The sequence below is a fragment of the Erythranthe guttata genome, chromosome 4 (genome assembly GCF_056151865.1).
Source record: "Erythranthe guttata isolate IM_541 chromosome 4, IM_541, whole genome shotgun sequence".
Lineage (NCBI taxonomy): Eukaryota > Viridiplantae > Streptophyta > Magnoliopsida > Lamiales > Phrymaceae > Erythranthe > Erythranthe guttata.
Genome location: NC_142536.1, coordinates 8,645,964 through 8,656,731, shown reverse-complemented (window position 1 = coordinate 8,656,731; position 10,768 = coordinate 8,645,964).

Genomic DNA, 10,768 nt, shown 5'->3' with positions numbered 1-10,768 from the left:
TTTTTTAATTTTGTGAAACACATTTTTTTTCCATATTTTTTCATTATATAAAAATCTATTTTCCCCCTTTTCTACATAAAATTAAAAATTATGGGTTTTTTTTCTTTTTTTTTTTTTCATTTTTCGTATTTATTCAGTATATAAAATCTATTTTTATTCCCCTTCTTTTCTAGATAAATTGAAAATTATGATTTTAAAAAAAAACTAAAAAAATTGTCGTATACATCTACAGAAACCTGTAGAAACCGTAGAAATCCATAGTAGACCATAGACATCTTGACACCCTATAGACACCCATAGACACTCATAGGCATCTGTAGACATCTAAATCGAAAAAACTTGAATTTCCCCCACCAAACCCTAGATCCGCTCCACCACGAAAATCCTAACTCCATCTTTGAACCCTAGCCGCCAACAAGTCATATAGACAACCATAGACACCCACGAAAATCCATAGTCATCCAAAAATAAAACCCTAGATCTACAACCACCATAGTCATAGCCGCTAAAAATAAAAACCTAGATTTGCAAAACCGTCAACATAGCCGCCACCACCAGCCCCCTTCATAATTGCGACCACCACCACCACCTGTAACCGCCTCCATAACTATATCCACCATACCCGCGATCTCCATGGCCGCCGCCATAACAACCCCCACCGAATACGCACCGCCTCTATATACGCACCCCCTCTATAGCCGTTGTCGCCTCTTGTCTCCATAACCCTCCCCTTAACGCCGCCTCCAACGCCACCGCCATAGTTGCGCCATAGCCATCGCGTGAGAAGTGATGGAGAGGGAGATCGACAGAAAGAGAGACGAGAGAGGGAGAACGTGAGAGATGTTGAGAAAGAAGAGAAAGGGAGAACGTGAGAGAGGGAGAACGTGAGAGGTGGAGAACGAGCGAGAGAGGGAGAACAGGAGAGGGGAAGAACGAGAGAGAAGAGGGAAGAAAATAAGAAAAATAGATCTGGGAGAAACGTGTAGAATTTATGGATTTAAGTTGAGGGCAAATTTGGGATAAAAAAAAGGTAAAGGATGTAGGCCATATTTATTTTGGTAAAAAGGATTTAGTTAAGAAAAAAATATTAGGCTTGTATTCCATATCTAATTATGTTTCCAACTAGGGACCTCTAGCATATTAACCCTAGTTATTTTTAGTTTTATATTAATTTTTAGGGTAAATTGCACACACCCCCCTGAGGTATGCTTAAATAACTGTAAGGTCCCTGTGGTATCGATAATTACACTTAGCCCCCTGAAACGTAGTCAGAAACTCTAATGGGATAATGAATTGGATACGTTATTCCGATAGGGTTCTAACGGACTATTGGTTTCAGAAAGTGGTGAAGACAACAAAGAGCTATGTGGTGACATGGCTCCCCGAACATTCCCGAACATTTCTTAAATCACCCATAGCTCTTTGTTGTCTCCACCACTAATTTACCCTAATTTTTATTTACACTTGACATTTACATTATTTATGTTTGGTTTCAATTTAAAATTTTAGGTTATTCATTTTAGTTTCTAATTATTCTCCCGTAAAACTTATAAATTATATATAAAAAAAAAATAGTTTAGACGATAACGGATTTCAACCCGTAAAGGTTGGGTCCTACTACAAACCCGCCATGGACCCGCCTATCATAAACCCGTTAAAAACCCACAAGTTCGGTTCTTCAAAATCAAGAACCGTTGTTTGACGGGACGAGGGCGGGTTTTGATAGAACCCGCGGGTTTATGGCCCGCGCACACCCCTAGTAGAGATCCTAGTTGCTAGATGAATATAGGCATAGGTCATTTATCACAAAAAAATAATATAAATAAAATAAAACAATTAGTATATGGACATAAACACACTCAATTAATAAGAAAACAAATCTCATACACTCTCTCTCCAATCTTACGTATCTTTCTTCCTATATAATCTCTCATATTTCTCTTCCTCTCCATCTCGTGTCTCTGGCTTTTTTTTTCTGATTTTTTTTTCTTTTCGATCAACACTTTTCGATTTTTTTTTTCCGATCAACTTCTTTCTTTCTCTATACCCTTTCTCGATTACATCTGTTCGATTTTTTCTTCTTTGGAATTCGAATTCTTTTGGATTATGTTGTAGGGAAGGAAAAAAAAAATTGAAGCTTTACATTATTAGATGATTTTTCGGTGAAAGAGTTAAAAGCGGACAACAAACATAAATCGCTCATTGCTTGCACAAGGTGAGTTTTTTTTTCTCGTTTTCTATTTATCTGTAGTGAGTTTATAATGTTTGTTTGTATTTCTAATTGATTTTGGTTTAATAAATAGCAAAAAACAAAATAATGAAACTGCAAAATCAAATTGTTGTTACAAACTGCAAATTGCAATCGATAATAGTAGATTTTGTTGCAAACTGCAAATTGCAATTTTTGCATTGATAGAATATTTTTTATAATTTTATTGTTATTTTTTGCATTTTTATGATATGTATGATAGCAAAAAACAAAATAATGAAACTGCAAAATCAAATTGTTGTTACAAACTGCAAATTGCAATCGATAACAGTAGATTTGTTGCAAACGGCAAATTGCAATTTTTTCATTGATAGAATATTTTTTATAATTTTATTGTTATTTTTTGCATTTTTATGATATGTATGATATTTTTGTTCTGTATTTTTATTTTTATTATTTGCATTTAGATATTGCATATCATATTTTCATTTTATTTTTTGTAATTAGATGACGCTGATTTTTTACTTGTTTGATTGATTGTTTGTATTTGGTGAATTCATAGGTAGTTTGTTGTTTTAAATTCAATAATGCAAGTTTTAATTATTAGTTTGCTATTTGCATTTTACAGAGACATAAGCGGGCGGTTGCGGCAGTGGCGCGACGTTCGTAGCGGTGGTGCATTTTTTACATCCTGAGTTCTTACCGAACGGCAAATTGGTAAACAACAAATCGAACGAAGGAAAAGGGAATGAAGGTAAACTGCAAACGACCTTGTAAATTGCAAACGCTCAGACACCCAAACCTATGGAAGGCTTCAAAATTTGTGGAGATTTTGGTTTTGAAAAAATAGGGAAGAATCAATATCAAGAGATTTGCAGTCCTAATTTTCGGATTTGCTGTATAACATAGGGAGAAAATTAGGGGATTTGATTTTGAGGATTTATTTTACCATATATTGATAAGGGTATTTTTGACAAATTACAAATAATAAAATCTGCTGGAAATTAGAGTTTATTAGATGGATTTTAACACATATAATCTCTTAGAGGAGGACCTATAGCAAATTGCCCCAAAATAAATATAGCATTTAACTCATTTTCAATCATGATTCCTTTTATTCTATGTCAATTCCCTCCTCGAAATTCGACGGTCATGACATATATAGTTAAACCTCTATAAATTAATACAGTTGGGATCATCAAAATCCTATTAATTTAGCGAAATATTAATGATAAATTAATAATTATTAGTTTATACAATAATAAATAACTTATTAATTTATGAAATTATTTTTATTATTATTTTCAATAAAGTACGTTTAAAAAAAATTACGTATATATTATTCTATGTACTATAGAACCCGTTTCTCGAACGGGTGTTCTTAAATCATGAATGATATTGAACAATTTTATATTGAGTTAGGAGAAAACTATACCAGAAATTCTAACCATGTTAAGAAAGTGAGTGACGAGAATGATGGTGATGTGAACTTCAACAAGAAACAAGCGGCAATTAAATTATATTTTAATAAGTCCTCATTGATCTATAAAATATGTGTTGTACTAGGTAATTTAAGAATTAATTTTCTGCATTATTAATTCATATTTATATTATATGCGGCTTTTTAAAATTTTTGAATGTGTATTATCTTATAAATTTAGCGAATTATTAATTTAGCATGTTGTTCCCGAGTCGAGGCTGGGAAAAACATTATTTAAGCGATATGAATTCATTGTTTCAAACGCCTATCTTTCAAATTTTCGCGTAATCACCTCAATTCAAGCACCTCAATTCAAGAAAAATAGCCACATATACTCATATTTCCGACCTCGTACCAAAGAGCCTAACAATTGAAAGCCAAAAAGCCCCAATGATCCCAATAGCTTAATGTTCGATATTAGTAGAGTAGAACAATTTGGTGAGTATTTGGACTCAAACATATGCATGTAAGTGTAATTTTTTTCTATATTTAATTTACAAATATTGGATGCTTGAAGCAATTGCATGATTTGTGATTTTTGGCAATGGTAAGTGACTAAGTGCTTTTGAATTTTGAGCTTGCGAATGCCTAAGACTTGTCATTATAATTACAAGTTCTGAAAACATGAAGTTGATCATTAATCTATGTAACGAGATGTAGTAGTTGAGTTATTTGCTTATGAATAGATTTTGCTTGAGGACACACAAAAGTTCAAGTTTTGGAGTGTGTTACGTGTATATTTTTACACTTAATTGTACCTTTTAATTGGAGCTTTTGGTGTGTTTTAATGATTATTGGTGCTTAAAGTGTTGATTAATTGTATTTTAGGTAAAAATTGAAGAATTGGATAAGTATGGGGTGAAAACTGCAATTTTGGAGAAAATATGGGCGAAAAGTGAAGAAGTCAAAAATCTGAAAAATTATAGCCCAGACGGCCGTCTAAGAAATAAACTTAAATCTCAGACGGTCGTCCGAGAAACAGAGGCAATCTCTGGAATTGAGACGGTTGTATGGAATTATAGCTAAAAATCCAGACGGTCGTCCGAGAAGACGTAGAATCGCAGTAAAGGTATTCTAATTGCACAAGGAAACTACTTTTTTCCCCAAGTTTTCCACCATATATAAGACCAAGTCAAGCACACAATTGGGCATCAATATTTTACGTAATTTCAGGAGCAACGAAGCAATAACGAAGACGAAGAATTCGAAGATTACAAGCATAGTTTATCTTTTCATGAATTACTATTTTGTTTTAACTTTAATCATGAGTAGCTGATTTATTTATTTCTAGGATTTTACTTTGAACCCTATGTGGGATTTATGAACTCAATTTTATGATTTTATGCAAGTTTTAATTCCAGATTATTTCTTCTACTTGTTTAATTAAGTGCATGAACTTGATCATTTTATGTGTTTTTATGTTATTGGTAATCACATGAATCGGAAGATCGGGTTAATAATTAAAACTGTGGTAGAAGAGACTTTTGTGGTATTAACATAAGAATATAGTTAATCTCTTAGGTAGCCATTATTGAGATTTATGCTTACTGTTGTCTTCTAGAATTAATTAATTGCGTAGGAATGCAGTAATTGAATCTAGAGTATTAGAATTTTAATACACGCGGAAGCGGGTTATGATCAATTTAGCATCTCAGGTTAATAATACGAGTTAATAACTTGCATAATTGAAGGAATTGAGGGAGTAATAATCACATAGGGGGGGCATAAAATCCTAGGCTTGCTTTTTGTGGTTAAATCTTCGATTGTACTTGCTTTCTTGCTTTTGACTTTTTAATTTGATTAATTTAGTTTAGTTAATTATAGCCCAAACGAATTATAGCCATAATTGAAGAATTATAGCCCAGGCGACCGTCTGAGAAATACACTTAAATCTCAGACGGCCGTTCGAGAAACAGAGGCAGTCTCTGGAATTGAGACGGTCGTCTGGAGTTATGGCTGAAAATCCAGACGGCTGTCCGAGAAGACGTAGAAGCGCAGTAAAGGTATTCTAATTGCACAAGGAAACTACCTTCTTCTCCAAGTTTTCCACCATATATAAGACCAAGTCAAGCACACAATGGGACATCAATCTTTTACGCAATTTCACGAGCAACGAAGCAATAACGAAGACAAAGAATTCGAAGATTACAAGCATAGTTTATCTTTTCATGAAATATTATTTTGTTTTAACTTTAATCACGAGTAGCTAATTTATTTATTTTTATGATTTTATTTTGAACCATATGTGAGAATTATGAACCCAATTATATTCTATGATTTTATGCAAGTTTTAATTCCGGATTATTTATTCTACTTGTTTTATTAAGTGCATGAATTTGATTACTTTATGTGCTTTTATGTAATTGGTAATCGCATGGATCGGAAGATCAGGTTAATAAGTAGAACTGTGGTAGAAGAACATTTGTGGTATTAACATAGGAATATAGTTAATCACTTAGGTAGCCATTATTGAAATTTATGCTTAGTGTTGTGTTCTAGATTTAATTGCGTAGGAATACAGTAATTGAATCTAGAGTATTAGAATCGTAATACACGCGGAAGCGGGTTATGATTAATTTATCATCTCAGGTTAATAATCCGAGTTAATAACTTGCATAATTGAAGGAATTGGGAGAGTAATAATCACATAAGGCGGACAACCTTTCGTTTACAAACACGTTTTTTGTCTTCAGCAAACGAGGGTTTCTATTTTTAGTCGAGATACCTTCAGTCTTCTTCCCCTACCGTTGCGCCGCTGATTTCGTTCACCCTTTTCATAATTCATCCCGTTCACCGACGCAATGGCGACCGTGGATCATACGAGAGAAGCTTTCACTGCCGCAATAACTTTCTTCTTCCTGGAACTCGCAATTTACACGTCGTTCTTCGGTCCACTAGCGACGCCACGCGCTTTCACGAGTATTCCGATTACTCTCTCAATCTTTTACGCAATTTCAAGAGCAACGAAGCAATAACGAAGACGAAGAATTCGAAGATTACAAGCATAGTTTATCTTTACATGAATTATTATTTGGTTTTAACTTTAATCACGAGTAGCTAATTTATTTATTTTTATGATTTTATTTTGAACCATATGTGGGAATTATGAACCCAATTCTATGATTTTATGCAAGTTTTAATTCCGGATTATTTATTCTACTTGTTTTATTAAGTGCTTGAACTTGATTACTTTATGTGCTTTTATGTAATTGGTAATCGCATGGATCGAAAGATCAGGTTAATAAGTAGAACTGTGGTAGAAGAACATTTGTGGTATTAACATAGGAATATAATTAATCACTTAGGTAGCCATTATTGAGATTTATTCTTAGTGTTGTGTTCTAGAATTAATTGCGTAGGAATACAGTTATTGTATCTAGAGTATTAGAATCGTACTACACGCGGAAGCGGGTTATGATTAATTTATCATCTCAGGTTAATAATTCGAGTTAATAACTTGCATAATTGAAGGAACTGGGGGGGTAATAATCACATAGGGGGGACAACCTTTCATTTACAAACACGTTTTTTGTCTTCAGCAAACGAGGGTTTCTATTTTTAGTCGAGATACCTTCAGTCTTCTTCCCCTACCGTTGCGCCGCTGATTTCGTTCACCATTTTCATAATTCATCCCGTTCACCGACGCAATGGCGACCGTGGATCATACGAGAGAAGCTTTCACTGCCGCAATAACGTTCTTCTTCCTGGAACTCGCAATCTACACGTCGTTCTTCGGTCCACTGGCGACGCCATGCGCTTCCACGAGTATTCCGGTTACTCTCTCAATCTTTTACACAATTTCAAGAGCAACGAAGCAATAACGAAGACGAAGAATTCGAAGATTACAAGCATAGTTTATCTTTTCATGAATTATTATTTTATTTTAACTTGAATCACGAGTAGCTAATTTATTTAATTTTATGATTTTATTTTGAACCATATGTGGGAATTATGAACCCAATTCTATGATTTTATGCAAGTTTTAATTTCGGATTATTTATTCTACTCGTTTTATTCAGTGCATGAACTTGATTACTTTATGTTCTTTTATGTAATTGGTAATCACATGGATCGGAAGATAAGGTTAATAAATAGAACTGTGGTAGAAGAACATTTGTGGTATTAACATAGGAATATAGTTAATCACTTAGGTAGCCATTATTGAGATTTATGCTTAGTGTTGTGTTCTAGAATTAATTGTGTAGTAATACAGTAATTGAATCTAGAGTATTAGAATCGTAATACACGCGGAAGCGGGTTATGATTAATTTATCATCTCAGGTTAATAATCCGAGTTAATAACTTGCATACTTAAAGGAATTGGGGGAGTAATAATCACATAGGTGGGACAACCTTTCGTTTACAAACATGTTTTTTGTCTTCAACAAACGAGGGTTTCTATTTTTAGTCGAGATACCTTCAGTCTTCTTCCCCTACCGTTGCGCCGCTGATTTCGTTCACCCTTTTCATAATTCATCCCGTTCACCGACGCAATGGCGACCGTGGATCATACGAGAGAAGCTTTCACTGCCGCAATAACGTTCTTCTTCCTTGAACTCGCAATCTACACGTCGTTCTTCGGTCCACTGGCGACGCCATGCGCTTCCACGACAATTCCGGTTACTCTCTCAATCTTTTACGCAATTTCAAGAGCAACGAAGCAATAACGAAGACGAAGAATTCGAAGATTACAAGCATAGTTTATTTTTTCATGAATTATTATTTTGTTTTAACTTTAATCACGAGTAGCTAATTTATTTATTTTTAGGATTTTATTTTGAACCATATGTGGGAATTATGAACCCAATTCTATGATTTTATGCAAGTTTTAATTCCGGATTATTTATTCTACTTGTTTTATTAAGTGCATGAACTTGATTACTTTATGTGCTTTTATGTAATTGGTAATCGCATGGATCGGAAGATCGGGTTAATAAGTAGAACTGTGGTAGAAGAACATTTGTGGTATTAACATAGGAATATAGTTAATCACTTAGATAGCCATTATTGTGATTTATGCTTATTGTTGTGTTCTAGAATTAATTGCGTAGGAATACAGTAATTGAATCTAGAGTATTAGAATCGTAATACACGCGGAAGCGGGTTATGATTAATTTATCATCTCAGGTTAATAATTCGAGTTAATAACTTGCATAATTGAAGGAATTGGGGGAGTAATAATCACATATGGGGGACAACCTATCGTTTACAAACACGTTTTTGGTCTTCAGCAAACGAGGGTTTCTATTTTAAATCGAGATAACTTCAGTCTTCTTCCCCTACCGTTGCGCCGCTGATTTCGTTCACCCTTTTCATAATTCATCCCGTTCACCGACGCAATGGCGACGGTGGATCATACGAGAGAAGCTTTCTCTGCCGCAATAACGTTCTTCTTCTTGGAACTCGCAATCTACACGTCGTTCTTCGGTCCACTGGCGACGGCATGCGCTTCCACGAGTATTCCGGTTACTCTCTGATCAATCTCTTACGCAATTTCAAGAGCAACGAAGCAATAACGAAGACGAAGAATTCGAAGATTACAAGCATAGTTTATCTTTTCATGAATTATTATTTTGTTTTAACTTTAATCACGAGTAGCTAATTTATTTATTTAGGATTTTATTTTGAACCATATGTGGGAATTATGAACCCAATTCTATGCAAGTTTTGATTCTGGATTATTTATTCTACTTGTTTTATTAAGTGCACGAATTTGATTACTTTATGTGCTTTTATGTAATTGGTAATCGCATGGATCGGAAGATCGGGTTAATAAGTAGAACTGTGGTAGAAGAACATTTTGTGGTAGTAACATAGGAATATAGTTAATCACTTAGGTAGCCATTATTGAGATTTATGCTTAATGTTGTGTTCTAGAATTAATTGCGTAGGAATACTGTAATTGAATCTAGAGTATTAGAATCGTAATACACGCGGAAGCGGGTTATGATTAATTTATCATCTCAGGTTAATAATCCGAGTTAATAACCTGCATAATTGAAGGAATTAGGGTAGTAATAATCACATAGGGGAGACAATAAAATCCTAGGCTTGCTTTCTTTGTTTAAATCTTCGATTTTACTTGGCTTTCTTGCTTTTGACTTTTTAATTTGCTTAATTTAGTTTAGTTAATTTAGTTTATTATTCATCTTTCGACTGTGTAGGGTGGGCTTGATAATAATTGCTAGGATTTAGCGTCTAGGATTAAATAATTAAATATTCTCTGTGGGATCGATATTCAGACTTAATTGTCCATTATATTACTTGTACGATACGTGCACTTGCTTGTAGGTATTACCACCAACACTATGGTATCGGTTCTACCCATTCGGCTACAGTGACTTGTGCATTTCTTTGAATTTCTTCTTTTTCCTCGACCTTTATATCAATAGCTTGGCAAGTCTCAAACTTCTGCTTTTGAGGGTCTTCCATATTCCATGGAAATGCTCCGGCCGGACGGCTCTCTTGATTCGATTCTAGTTGTTACTATTGAGTTTCGAAATTTCGTATTGACGCTTGATTGGAGGTCAAAACTTGGGCCAACACCTCATTAGTGTGTGAATTTTGGGCCGTGGATTGTTGCCTTGATAGCTTTGTTGAGGAGGGGCTATATTTTGAAATTGACCTTGAGGTCTTTGGTACCATTGGCCTTGTTGATTTCCTCTGTATGGCCCTTGTGATCTCCACCCTTGATTTTGGAATTGACGAGGCGCATTTTTGACGTAGTTGAGTGATTCCACATCTTGTTGGCATTGGAGCGTGTAGTGATTTCCACTGCAAATTTCACAGCATGGAGAATCCATGGCTTGGACTTGATGTGGTTTGTTTGCCTTGATGTGCTGTAAAAGGAGCTGATTATGTTGAGCAATTTGTTTCATTTGAGCTTGAACAGCCGTAATTGCATCTAATTCCAAAACTCCGGGAGCCTTCTTGGCTCCACTAATCGTCCTTTCGCTGGATTTGGCAAACCTGTTCTGCGCAATTTGATCCAACATAATGAATGCATCAGGTATAGATTGACTCAAAAAATTACCTCCGGTTGATGCATCTAAAACGGGTCTCGCATTCTCGTTAATTCC